The sequence below is a fragment of the Anabrus simplex genome, chromosome 10, assembly GCF_040414725.1.
Source record: "Anabrus simplex isolate iqAnaSimp1 chromosome 10, ASM4041472v1, whole genome shotgun sequence".
Taxonomy (NCBI): domain Eukaryota; kingdom Metazoa; phylum Arthropoda; class Insecta; order Orthoptera; family Tettigoniidae; genus Anabrus; species Anabrus simplex.
This window is the reverse complement of record NC_090274.1, coordinates 62,501,845-62,514,781: the sequence shown is the minus strand read 5'-3', so window position 1 is coordinate 62,514,781 and position 12,937 is coordinate 62,501,845.

Below are 12,937 nucleotides of genomic sequence, written 5' to 3'. Positions count from 1 at the left end.
AAATGTAAAGCTAGGGGCTTAAAGCCCAAAGTGTTAAGGTTCTGAATCTCGGATTTTTTTTCCCAATCTGGTTTAATGATTGCTACTTGTACCTGCAATATTGGCATGAAAAAATGGTTAAGTTTAAAGTTCTGAAAAAATAACGTTCAGTTTAAGTTTCAAATTCTATTATTGACATTGTAGTTAGACCCATTCACCCCGGCACCTTCTTTCACCTCTGCGTTCCAAGGGAAACCCAGTACAATTATTATTATTATTATTATTATTATTATTATTATTATTATTATTATTATTATTATTATTATTATTATCTTCATAACTCCAATGGCTCTGCAGGAAATTCGGCTTTGATGTTGTGATAGTACATATATCACAACCCTCGCACTGTATGTAGAAGTTAGAGATACACTGACTGACAGTGACAATGCAACACCAAGGAGGAGTGGTTCGAAAGGGATGAAAGTTGGGGGAAAAACAGAGACGGCACGGAAGAATAATTGATGTTTATTTCAAACCGATATGCACAATGCGCACGGCATCGACTCAGTAGGATGTAGGACCACCGCGAGCGGCGATGCACGCAGAAACACGTCGAGGTACAGAGTCAATAAGAGTGCGGATGGTGTCCTGAGGGATGGTTCTCCATTCTCTGTCAACCATTTGCCACAGTTGGTCGTCCGTACGAGGCTGAGGCAGAGTTTGCAAACGGCGTCCAATGATATCCCACACGTGTTCGATTGGTGAGAGATCCGGAGAGTACGCTGGCCACGGAAGCATCTGTACACCTCGTAGAGCCTGTTGGGAGATGCGAGCAGTGTGTGGGCGGGCATTATCCTGCTGAAACAGAGCATTGGGCAGCCCCTGAAGGTACGGGAGTGCCACCGGCCGCAGCACATGCTGCACGTAGCGGTAGGCATTTAACGTGCCTTGAATACGCACTAGAGGTGACGTGGAATCATACGCAATAGCGCCCCAAACCATGATGCCGCGTTGTCTAGCGGTAGGGCGCTCCACAGTTACGGCCGGATTTGACCTTTCTCCACGCCGACGCCACACTCGTCTGCGGTGACTATCACTGACAGAACAGAAGCGTGACTCATCGGAGAACACGACGTTCCGCCATTCCCTCATCCAAGTCGCTCTAGCCCGGCACCATGCCAGGCGTGCACGTCTATGCTGTGGAGTCAATGGTAGTCTTCTGAGCGGACGCCGGGAGTGCAGGCCTCCTTCAACCAATCGACGGGAAATTGTTCTGGTCGATATTGGAACAGCCAGGGTGTCTTGCACATGCTGAAGAATGGCGGTTGACGTGGCGTGCGGGGTTGCCACCGCTTGGCGGCAGATGCGCCGATCCTCGCGTGCTGACGTCACTCGGGCTGCGCCTGGCACCCTCGCACGTGCCACATGTCCCTGCGCCAACCATCTTCGCCACAGGCGCTGCACCGTGGACACATCCCTATGGGTATCGGCTGCGATTTGACGAAGCGACCAACCTGCCCTTCTCAGCCCGATCACCATACCCCTCGTAAAGTCGTCTGTCTGCTGGAAATGCCTCCGTTGACGGCGGCCTGGCATTCTTAGCTATACACGTGTCCTGTGGCACACGACAACACGTTCTACAATGACTGTCGGCTGAGAAATCACGGTACGAAGTGGGCCATTCGCCAACGCCGTGTCCCATTTATCGTTCGCTACGTGCGCAGCACAGCGGCGCATTTCACATCATGAGCATACCTCAGTGACGTCAGTCTACCCTGCAATTGGCATACAGTTCTGACCACTCCTTCTTGGTGTTGCATTTGCTCTGTCAGTCAGTGTATTATTGTCAGTATTCGATTTATTATTATTATTATTATTATCAGTATTTCGTTTGTATATTTTGTAATTTATATTTGTAAGCTGGGAGATATCCACATATGTAGGTATGAGTAATTTGTTTTGAACAACGAGTGCGAAAACATTGCTATATTGGACTCTGGTAATTCGTATGACTCATGCGGACATCCCAGTGTCTGATGAGATGTGTTTGTTGATGTTATTGTAATAGGAAATTTCTATGACTCATGTGATATACCCCAGCGTTTGTTTATAACTTGGGACCAAGTATGAGTTCAGTGCATGGTCTTGATTAGAGGATCACTCATGTTTGGCTGGCAAGGACCAATCCAGAGGTATCATCTGAGAGGAAGGGAGAAGCGGATGTTTATATAAACTTCGACATCACTGTATGAGGGAACCACAACTGACTCGGTACTACTATAACCACAACTGACACACTGTACGAGAAGGAAGTAGTGCTGGATATACGATATTTGAGTGACACAGCTACAAGGGACTGGACTTTTAACGTTCGTGAAGGTAGTCTTGTTTTGTTCGTGGAAAGTGGCTGATCGACGGATTGTGGAGTGCTTGCGCATTAAGTATTGTAGCACTTGTGGCGGCCTGGCATCATATGTTGGTGAAAGCTATCTCAGACCTTCCAAAATTTATGTTCAGGGTCGACAAGCGTGTGTTACTTAATTGTATATATCTTTACAACAAGTGTTTAAGTCTGTGAACAGTATTACGAGGTACAGTATCTGTGTGATGTTATAACTGCCGATTATGAGAATCGGTAAGTCGTATTGATACGGAGAGAGTGAAGGGTATTTATCTACATATATGTACATTGTTCATCGGACTATCTACAAATGGTATTTAGTTCTCGCTTTCGTTTTCCCACTGTTTTCATTCTTGTTGTTGTTGTTGTTGTTGTTGTAAATATGGAGTCTTCCAGCAATCTTTTGTGTGTGCATTATATGTATAATTTTATGTGTTGATGAGGTGCTCATGCACGGATTTTGTTAAGAATATAGTTAGCTATTTTAGAATCAGTGGAGTTGTTGATGAACCTAGGTGCAGTTCCTACCTATTTAGTCGTTTTCAGGAGGTTAGGTAAGGCCTGCAGCAGATGTACCAGTACGCAGTATTATGTACACGCCCTGGGATATAAAGTTTATCATGCTCTATCAAAATTCGAGGGATCCATTCTGGTGAACTCTGGCGCCCATACTACGGACCTTCCGATAAATATTTTTATTAATTTAATTCAAGTATTTTATGAAGTTTTTGAATATTTTCATTTATGATATATTGTATGATATTTTATTGATTATATTTATTATTATCATCAAATAGTTACAATGTATTAAAGCACGCGTTGCGGGTAATCGCCTGCCAAGCGATGTTCGGGTGGATATTTGACCGTTCAATGATTGGACCGGCTAATTCAGACTGGACACCAGAGCGTGTGAATTTTGCTGCTTAAAACTTATAGACGAACGGAGCGTTCAAACGGAAGTCACTGACATCGCCGAACATGGGCATGCGTTCTGCTAGTAAATAAATAAATATGTACTAACTAGAGACCTGCAGCAGCAAAAGCTGCTTATCGTTATGGTGATAGAATATAATGCAACACAGCAATGAAAACATAATAAAGATGCATACCTATTGTAATATGAAGCAGAATCTAACTCTAAGATTTCTTTACAAACAATGTTTTTAGTCTAACCAGTGCCATTCACTGCTCGTAATTCCTAAGCATAAATCCTCAACCTAGAACAATTCCTCCACTGTTGAACCGTGAATGGAACCTGTTTTCTCACGTGGTCGGAGGGATATATACCACGGAAACTTTGAATGTGTGTGTTTAAAATATCTTCATGGGAAGAGCTCGCAGAACGACAGCAGTACTTCTTCTTCTTCCTCTTATTGTAATTATTAATATTATGTCCTCCTCTGTGGTATAGAGATTAGTGTGAATAACTGCCACCCTCCGAAAGCCAGGGATCGATTACCGGCTCTGCCACGAAATTTGAAAAGTGGTACGAGAACTGGAAGGCGGAGTCCAGTCAGCCTCGGGAGGTCAACTGAGTAGAGGAGTGTTCAATTAACTCCTCATCCATTCTCTAAATCGTTTTTCTCGATTCCTCTCTTCCCCTCAACGCAAATGTCGGGATGGTACCTAACTTAAGGCCATGGTCGATTCCTTCCCTCTTCCTCGCCTATCCCTTCTAATCTTCCAATTTCCTACAAGGGCCCTGTTCACGCATAGTGAATGAGGCCGCCTGGGCGAGGTACTGGTCCTCCACCCAGGTGTATCCCCCACCAAATGTCTGACGCTCCAAGTGGTAGAGGTTGAATCCCTGCCTGAGACTGTGGGAGAAACAAAAACCTGGACCGTAAACTGATTAAATTAAAATATTTATTATTATCATATCATCATTTTCAGGTGCAGTTCCCAGTTTAAGTAATCCTTATCGTAATATTTTTCGCCCACGGTTGTGACATGGTTACGAAAACTTTTCCAGATATTAGAACATTACATTGTAAATAATAGAAAGGTTATCTAAATTATTAATGTGGAAAACATTCCTTAGCAGACAAAGTAGAGGTCTCCATACTACGAAAAACGTAAATTAAGCAATTTCCTCAATTGTTCCGAAAATTGAAGGGCTAAAGGGCCCGGTGAGGTTTCAAATTGTGAGTCTTGCATAGCTCTATCAAACTAAAAAAAAATAGAAAATCATTTCCGGCCTAAATGCATTTTCTAAAATGTCCTAAAATCGCTTGTTTCTTTACTCGTTCCCTTTTTATTCAAATCCTAGTCAAATTTACATAATTCTTTCTGCAACGTATTCCTTTATTCAATACCCTCAGGCATATTTTGATTTTTTGAAATATGTCCACACCGAATGTATTTATAAGGGCTTAAGTGAAACTCTGCATTGACTCACATTAGGTCTAGTAGTGGTAAAAAAAAGTAAACTGCTAATATAATCGACCGGATAACGATAATTACGAAAAGAATTGTTTTTATGAATAAATAAAGAATACGTTCTCATACTTGATTATATTTTATTTACCTAAAATTCGCAGCTCATATCCCTAGGATGTCTTCAGCATTCAGTTGCTTCCCTGAAGGGCCATAACAGTGAATTATTATTATTATTATTATTATTATTATTATTATTATTATTATTATTATTATTATTATTATTATTGTTCCGGGGATTCTGTGGATCGCAGAGGTGAAAGAAGGCGTGGGCATGAATGTGTAGATTTATAAAAGATGGAAGATTAATTTAACACTTTAAAATTTATGACTCTGTTTCTTCCTCCTTTCCTTTTCCTTTTCAAACTTTACGCTTTTCTAAGCAAATAAAAAAATAAGGTACAAGGTCTAGCTCGTGAGCCTAAGTAACAATATTAGAAAAATCTCGAATAATCAGATAACAACCATTTAACAACCTGAGCTTGAAGCTCCCTAGTTATAAATTTAACAAGAGCATCGCTGCTCCCTTCAACCCACACTCAAGGGGACGGAAGAGCGTCCTTGTTCTACAAGTTACTCTTTAGGAGACTATCCTTCAAAATTTTAAAGTTCCAGGCCTATCAAAGGCACAACTTTCATATAACAAAGCAAACAGTAGACACTCTCTTCTATGCTCAACACCCTGATTTACCTTAAAAGGAAATGAATGTTGTCTTTAACAGGGTAACAAGTACCCATTCCACATGGCCTTTGTTGAAAACAAAAGGTTAAAGTCACTGGCCGGAAATCAACAAGTTAGGAGGCGAACATTTGCTAGGTCTATACTACGGAGGTAACCAGATGAAAAGAAAATATTCAGTCAGGAAATTACCAGATCAGTTTAAGTTTTATGAAAACATAGTCACCTCAACATCAAGTAGAAGGGGAATACAAGAGGGTACCACTCTTTATTCCCTAGAGTCCTCAGACTTATTTGGAATTTAAAGTTTGAAATTTACATTGAGAAAATAGAAGTTACATTACAAACAAATTTGAAACATTCCCCTCGAACTAGCTTGGAAAGACTATTATATGGATATACAGAGTCTGTCATTACCTTGAGCTGGTGGACTTCCCTAAGGTGGACGAGGCAGCTCTTCCCCCTGCCTCCACTACGAATTCACTCTAAACAAATCAAATCAGTCAATACTGATCTGCATTTAATGCAGTCGCCCAGGTGGCAGATTCCCTATCTGTTGCTTTCCTAGCCTTTTCCGAAATGATTTCAAAGAAATTGGAAATTTATTGAACGTCTTCCTTGGTAAGTTATTCCAATCCCTAACTCCCCTTCCTATAAATGAATATTTGCCCCAGTTTGTCCTCTTGAATTCCAACTTTATCTTCATATTGTGATCTTTCCTACTTTTATAAACGCCACTCAAACTTATTCGTCTACTAATGTCATTCCACGCCATCTCTCCGCTGACAGCTCGGAACATACCACTTAGTCGAGCAGCTCTTATTCTTTCTCTCAATTCTTCCCAACCCAAACGTTGCAACATTTTTGTAACGCTACTCTTTTGTCGGAAATCGCCCAGAACAAATCGAGCTGCTTTTCTTCGGATTTTTCCAGTTCTTGAATCAGGTAATCCTGGTGAGGGTTCCATACACTGGAACCATACTCTAGTTGGGGTCTTACCAGGGACTTATATGTCCTCTCCTTTACATCCTTACTACAACTACAAGTTATCCATTATACACTGAAAAGTGGTTGAAGAAATAGCAAGGGAAGTGCCAGACCTTGCGTTACAATTATGAAATAATGACAAGAAACGGAATTTTTAAGCAATGTGTTTGGGTGGACTTTCATTCAGTTTTTATATATCACCGTAAGTATATTAATCTTTCCGCTTGTATTTTTTATGTGTGCACACCAGTCAAAAATTTCAGTCAGGGCCGTACATAAGTTCTTCACTTCCTTACTGAACTGGATTATGGTTACACTTAATGTCTCTGGAGGAATACTATAATTTTATACATGGTATTTAATAATCAGTTCTCAGAAATTATTAAATACCGTGTATAAAATTATAGTATTCCTCCAGAGACATTAAGTGCAAGCAAACCTCTTGATTGGAGCGATCCAAAGACATCATGGCCCAAACGCTAGCAGCTTTTATAGCCAAGAGGAAGGTTCCCGATTTCCCTGGGCCGAAACCCTGACACAATCCCCAATTATCATTGTGCAATCAAATAAATATCAAAAACTCTGATTGGTTACGTGAATAAATGTACAAAATTTCTTATTGGCTGAAATATTAAGTTGGCGGGAAGAGATAGAAGTATTGATAACTTTAGAACACCAAAACCAATCGATAAACAATTCAGTTTAGGAAACCTTGACACACAAAATTACTTCAAAAATGAATTGAGGGGTTGCTGGGAAGAATCCCACTAGTCAAAAAATCGAAAAACGAGTTATAGGCCCCATCTTGTAGTGTTCAGCATCACGCACGTGATTACACAACCGATTCTGTCAAAAACATCTCAAGTCGTACTATATTAGCCTCTAAACATACGGCGATTCGGCAAAAACCGCACGATTCTGGACTGTGGCTAGCGAGAACACTAGTAAGTGGTGCTTCAGGCAGGTGCTGCGTGAGCGCTCAGCTCAACTCCCGATAAACCACTGATAAGCTACACTTTTGTTTACAACTGCCCGCGTTCCTCTAGGTTGTACTTCTGTTCTCCAAGGTTTTACGTTAATATGGACACAAGTGGTCCAATGAGGTTATCTCAATGCTGCTACATTTCATAAATAGCATCCCCACACTCCGAGTTAACGGATGAGCTGGTTTTAATAAGTGACAGCTGTCCTGGGCAAAACAAAAATAAAACAACGGTTTACTTCCTCTCCTGTGTAGAGCACATTCTCAAACTTCTTAAAAGGGTTACATACTTTTCCCCTTCGTGGTCATAGCCACCTACCAAACGACCAGGAATTTTCACTTTTTTCTGCTCAACGCAGGAAGATTACCATCGCCGAACTTCCTACAGATTGGGATGAAAGGATTCTGAAGGCCCGAACGCGTCCATCTCCATTTGGCTTGGTGATATTCACCCACCACTAATTCAAGGATTAAAAAAAAGCAACTGACAGTTTGTTTTGCAAAAAAAAAAAAAGAACCAAAGCCAGCATTCAGGTTTCAGTGTGCTCGATCTATGCGGTGTGACTTCAAACATAAAGCTGTATATTTACTACAAACGTACCGTGGTCGTTGGAGCCGTCACATCATCACAGATCCGAAGTTCAAAACTCCTGACACAATCAATTTACCAGGAGCTTTCACATCCCCTCCTGCAGTGAAACCTGTGAAGGTTAAGGACATATTAAAACTTGCCGAATACCTCGCAAATCCTACAAGCAAAGAGTACTACTCAAGCTCTTTGGCACAGCCGCATCAGTCGATGTACCTACAACCAGTTGTGACTATGAAACAGACAATGATGACAATAGTGATGGATGTGAAGATTAATGTTTTGAGTTGTCATTGTATGCTGTATATCACATTTCCCTCCTGTTTATTAAAATAATCATTTATATTTATATGGTGCATAAATATAATATTATTAGGCATTATCTTAGTGGTGTTGTATTGAATTCTGCAAAAAAAAAAAAAAAAATGTCCAATCCATTTTCCTTCTTCACGCCCAGAGAATATAATTTGGTATTACTCAATGGGTTCTGATAACATCCTTGATAGCTACAGAGTATTTAGATAAAACCAAAAAAATTAGCTATTTACGGGACGAAGATATGCGGTTTTTCTCGTTTTCCCACAATTGTGTTTTTCTGACTAGTGGGGTTCTTGCCGGCAACCCCTCAATTGTTCATCCTCGCCCCAGAGGGCGCACCCCCCTGTGGGTGGGGGCGGTAGAATAACACCCACGGTATCTTCTGCCTGTCGTAAGAGGCGACTAAAAGGGGCCCCAGGGGCTCTGAACTATAGAGCGTGGGTTGGCGACCACGGGGCCCTCAGCTGAGTCCTGGCATTTCTTCCACTTACTTGTGCCAGGCTCCTCACTTTCATCTATCCTATCCGACCTCCCTTGGTCAACTCTTGTTCTTTTCCGACCCCGACGCTATTAGGTTTGCGAGGGCTAGGGAGTTTTTCATTTTCACGCCCTTCGTGGCCCTTGTCTTCCTTTGCCTTTCGAAGTGTCGGACCCCTTCCATTTTTCTCTCTGATTAGTGTTATATAGAGGATGGTTGCCTAGTTGTACTTCCTCTTAAAACAATAATCACCACCACCAGAGGGCGCACCTAAGTTAATAGTACAGACATCTGTCGATGAACATTCACACTTCTTCTACTAGCAGTTTTAGGGTTTATGTTATAGATGGCCTTCTAAAAGGCGCTTATTTTGAATGAGCGGGTTGGGTGTACCTCCGATAAAATTATTATTATTATTATTATTATTATTATTATTATTATTATTATTATTATTATTATTGTGCCAGACTCGGTGGCTAAATGGTCAGCGTTGAGGCGTTCGTTTTACAGATTCCTGGGTTCGATTCCTCGCTGAAGGTCTTTGCTGTGACCTAGCCGAAACGCTAATCAAAGACAGTGGCGACGCCCTGTGGGTGGGGGCGGTAGAATAACACCCACGGTATCTCCTGCCTGTCGTAAGAGGCAACTAAAAGGGGGCCTCAGGGGCTCAGAACTTTGGAGCGTGGGTTGGCGACCACGGGGCCCTCAACTGAGTCATGGCATTGCTTCCACTTACTTGTGCCAGGGTCCTCACTTTAATCTATCCTATCCGACCTTCCTTGATAAACTCTTGTTTTTTTCAGACCCCGACGGTATTACGTATGGATGCCTAGGGAGTCCTTCATTTTCATGCCCTTCGTGGCCCTTGTCTTCCTTTGGCCGATACCTTCATTTTTCGAAGTGTCGGACCCCTTCCATTTTTTTCTCTCTGATTAGTGTTATATAGATGATGGTTGCCTGGTTGTACTTCCTCTTAACACAATAATCACCACCACCACAAAGATAGTGGCGCCATTTGTACCTAGTGTATATAGAAGGCAGTGTAATAACGTGAGGAAGAAGATGACGAACAGTGGTTGCCTGTTTACCTACTGTATATAGAAGGCAGTGTAATAACGTAACGAAGAAGATGACGAACACTGGTTGCCTGGTTACCTACTGTATATAGAAGGCTGTGTAATAACGTGAGGAAGAAGATGACGAACACTGGTTGCCTGGTTACCTACTGTATATAGAAGGCTGTGTAATAACGTGAGGAAGAAGATGATGAACACTGGTTGCCTGGTTACCTACTGTATATAGAAGGCAGTGTAATAACGTGAGGAAGAAGATGACCAACACTGGTTGCCTGGTTACCTACTGTATATAGAAGGCAGTGTAATAACGTGAGGAAGAAGATGACGAACACTGGTTGCCTGGTTACCTACTGTATATAGAAGGCAGTGTAATAACGTGAGGAAGAAGATGACGAACACTGGTTGCCTGGTTACCTACTGTATATAGAAGGCAGTGTAATAACGTGAGGAAGATGATGATGAACACTGTATATAGAAGGCAGTGTAATAACGCGAGGAAGAAGATGACGAACAGTGGTTGCCTGGTTACCTACTGTATATAGAAGGCAGTGTAATAACGTGAGGAAGATGATGATGAACACTGTATATAGAAGGCAGTGTAATAACGTGAGGAAGAAGATGATGAACACTGGTTGCCTGGTTACCTACTGTACAGTATATAGAAGGCAGTGTAATAACATGAGGAAGAAGGTGACGAACACTGGTTGCCTGGTTACCTACTGTATATAGAAGGCAGTGTAATAACATGAGGAAGAAGGTGACGAACACTGGTTGCCTGGTTACCTACTGTATATAGAAGGCAGTGTAATAACATGAGGAAGAAGGTGACGAACACTGATTGCCTGGGTACCTACTGTATATAGAAGGCAGTGTAATAACATGAGGAAGGAGATGACTAACACTGGTTGCCTGGTTACCTACTGTATATAGAAGGCAGTGTAATAACGTGAGGAATAAGATGATGAACACTGGTTGCCTGGTTACCTACTGTACAGTATATAGAAGGCAGTGTAATAACGTGAGGAAGAAGATGAAGAACACTGGTTGCCTGGTTACCTACTGTATATAGAAGGCAGTGTAATAACGTGAGGAAGAAGGTGACGAACACTGGTTGCCTGGTTACCTACTGTATATAGAAGGCAGTGTAATAACATGAGGAAGAAGGTGACGAACACTGGTTGCCTGGTTACCTACTGTATATAGAAGGCAGTGTAATAACGTGAGGAAGAAGATGACGAACACTGGTTGCCTAGTTACCTACTGTATATAGAAGGCAGTGTAATAACGTGAGGAAGATGACGAACTCTGGTTGCCTAGTTACCTACTGTATATGGAAGGCAGTGTAATAACGTGAGGAAGAAGATGATGAACACTGGTTGCCTAGTTACCTACTGTATATAGAAGGCAGTGTAATAACGTGAGGAAGATGACGAACTCTGGTTGCCTAGTTACCTACTGTATATGGAAGGCAGTGTAATAACGTGAGGAAGAAGATGATGAACACTGGTTGCCTGGTTACCTACTGTATATAGAAGGCAGTGTAATAACGTGAGGAAGATGATGATGAACACTGGTTGCCTGGTCACCTACTGTATATAGAAGGCAGTGTAATAACGTGAGGAAGAAGATGAAGAACACTGGTTGCCTGGCTACCTACTGTACAGTATATAGAAGGCAGTGTAATAACGCGAGGAAGAAGATGACGAACAGTGGTTGCCTGTATACCTACTGTACAGTATATAGAAGGCAGTGTAATAACGTGAGGAAGAAGATGAAGAACACTGGTTGCCTGGCTACATACTGTACAGTATATAGAAGGCAGTGTAATAACGTGAGGAAGAAGATGACGAACAGTGGTTGCCTGGTTACCTGCTGTACAGTATATAGAAGGCAGTGTAATAACGCGAGGAAGAAGATGATGAACACTGGTTGCCTGGTTACCTACTGTATATAGAAGGCGGTGTAATAACGTGAGGAAGAAGATGACGAACACTGGTTGCCTGGTTACCTACTGTATATAGAAGGCAGTGTAATAACGCGAGGAAGAAGATGACGAACACTGGTTGCCTGGTTACCTACTGTATATAGAAGGCAGTGTAATAACGTGAGGAAGAAGATGATGAACACTGGTTGCCTGGTTACCTACTGTATATAGAAGGCAGTGTAATAACATGAGGAAGAAGATGACGAACACTGGTTGCCTGGTCACCTACTGTACAGTATATAGAAGGCAGTGTAATAACATGAGGAAGAAGGTGACGAACACTGGTTGCCTGGTTACCTACTGTACAGTATATAGAAGGCAGTGTAATAACGTGAGGAAGATGATGATGAACACTGTATATAGAAGGCAGTGTAATAACGTGAGGAAGAAGATGACGAACACTGGTTGCCTGGGTACCTACTGTATATAGAAGGCAGTGTAATAACATGAGGAAGAAGATGATGAACACTGGTTGTCTGGTTACCTACTGTATATAGAAGGCAGTGTAATAACGTGAGGAAGAAGATGAAGAACACTGGTTGCCTGGTTACCTACTGTACAGTATATAGAAGGCAGTGTAATAACGTGAGGAAGATGATGATGAACACTGTATATAGAAGGCAGTGTAATAACGTGAGGAAGAAGATGATGAACTCTGGTTGCCTGTATACCTACTGTATATAGAAGGCAGTGTAATAACGTGAGGAAGAAGACCTGGTTACGACGGTGACGGTTTACTGTCCACGCTAAACCGATGACGTTAACTGCAGATGGACACCCAACACAAAAACATATCGATGTTAAAATGAGAGGTCTCAAGTCAACAACGGATATGTTCTGCCAGCAAATAAATAAATACATTAATGTTCTTTACGACAATCTATTTAGTTATTGGCTGGCGTTCGCTGTTCCCCCAACACAGTCTAATATAGCACTCGGCACATGAGACACAAAAATACAAATAGAGTATCGCCGTCCTTTTCTCTTTTTTTGACTCATCACTGCTGCCAACTTGACTAGTGATTAAG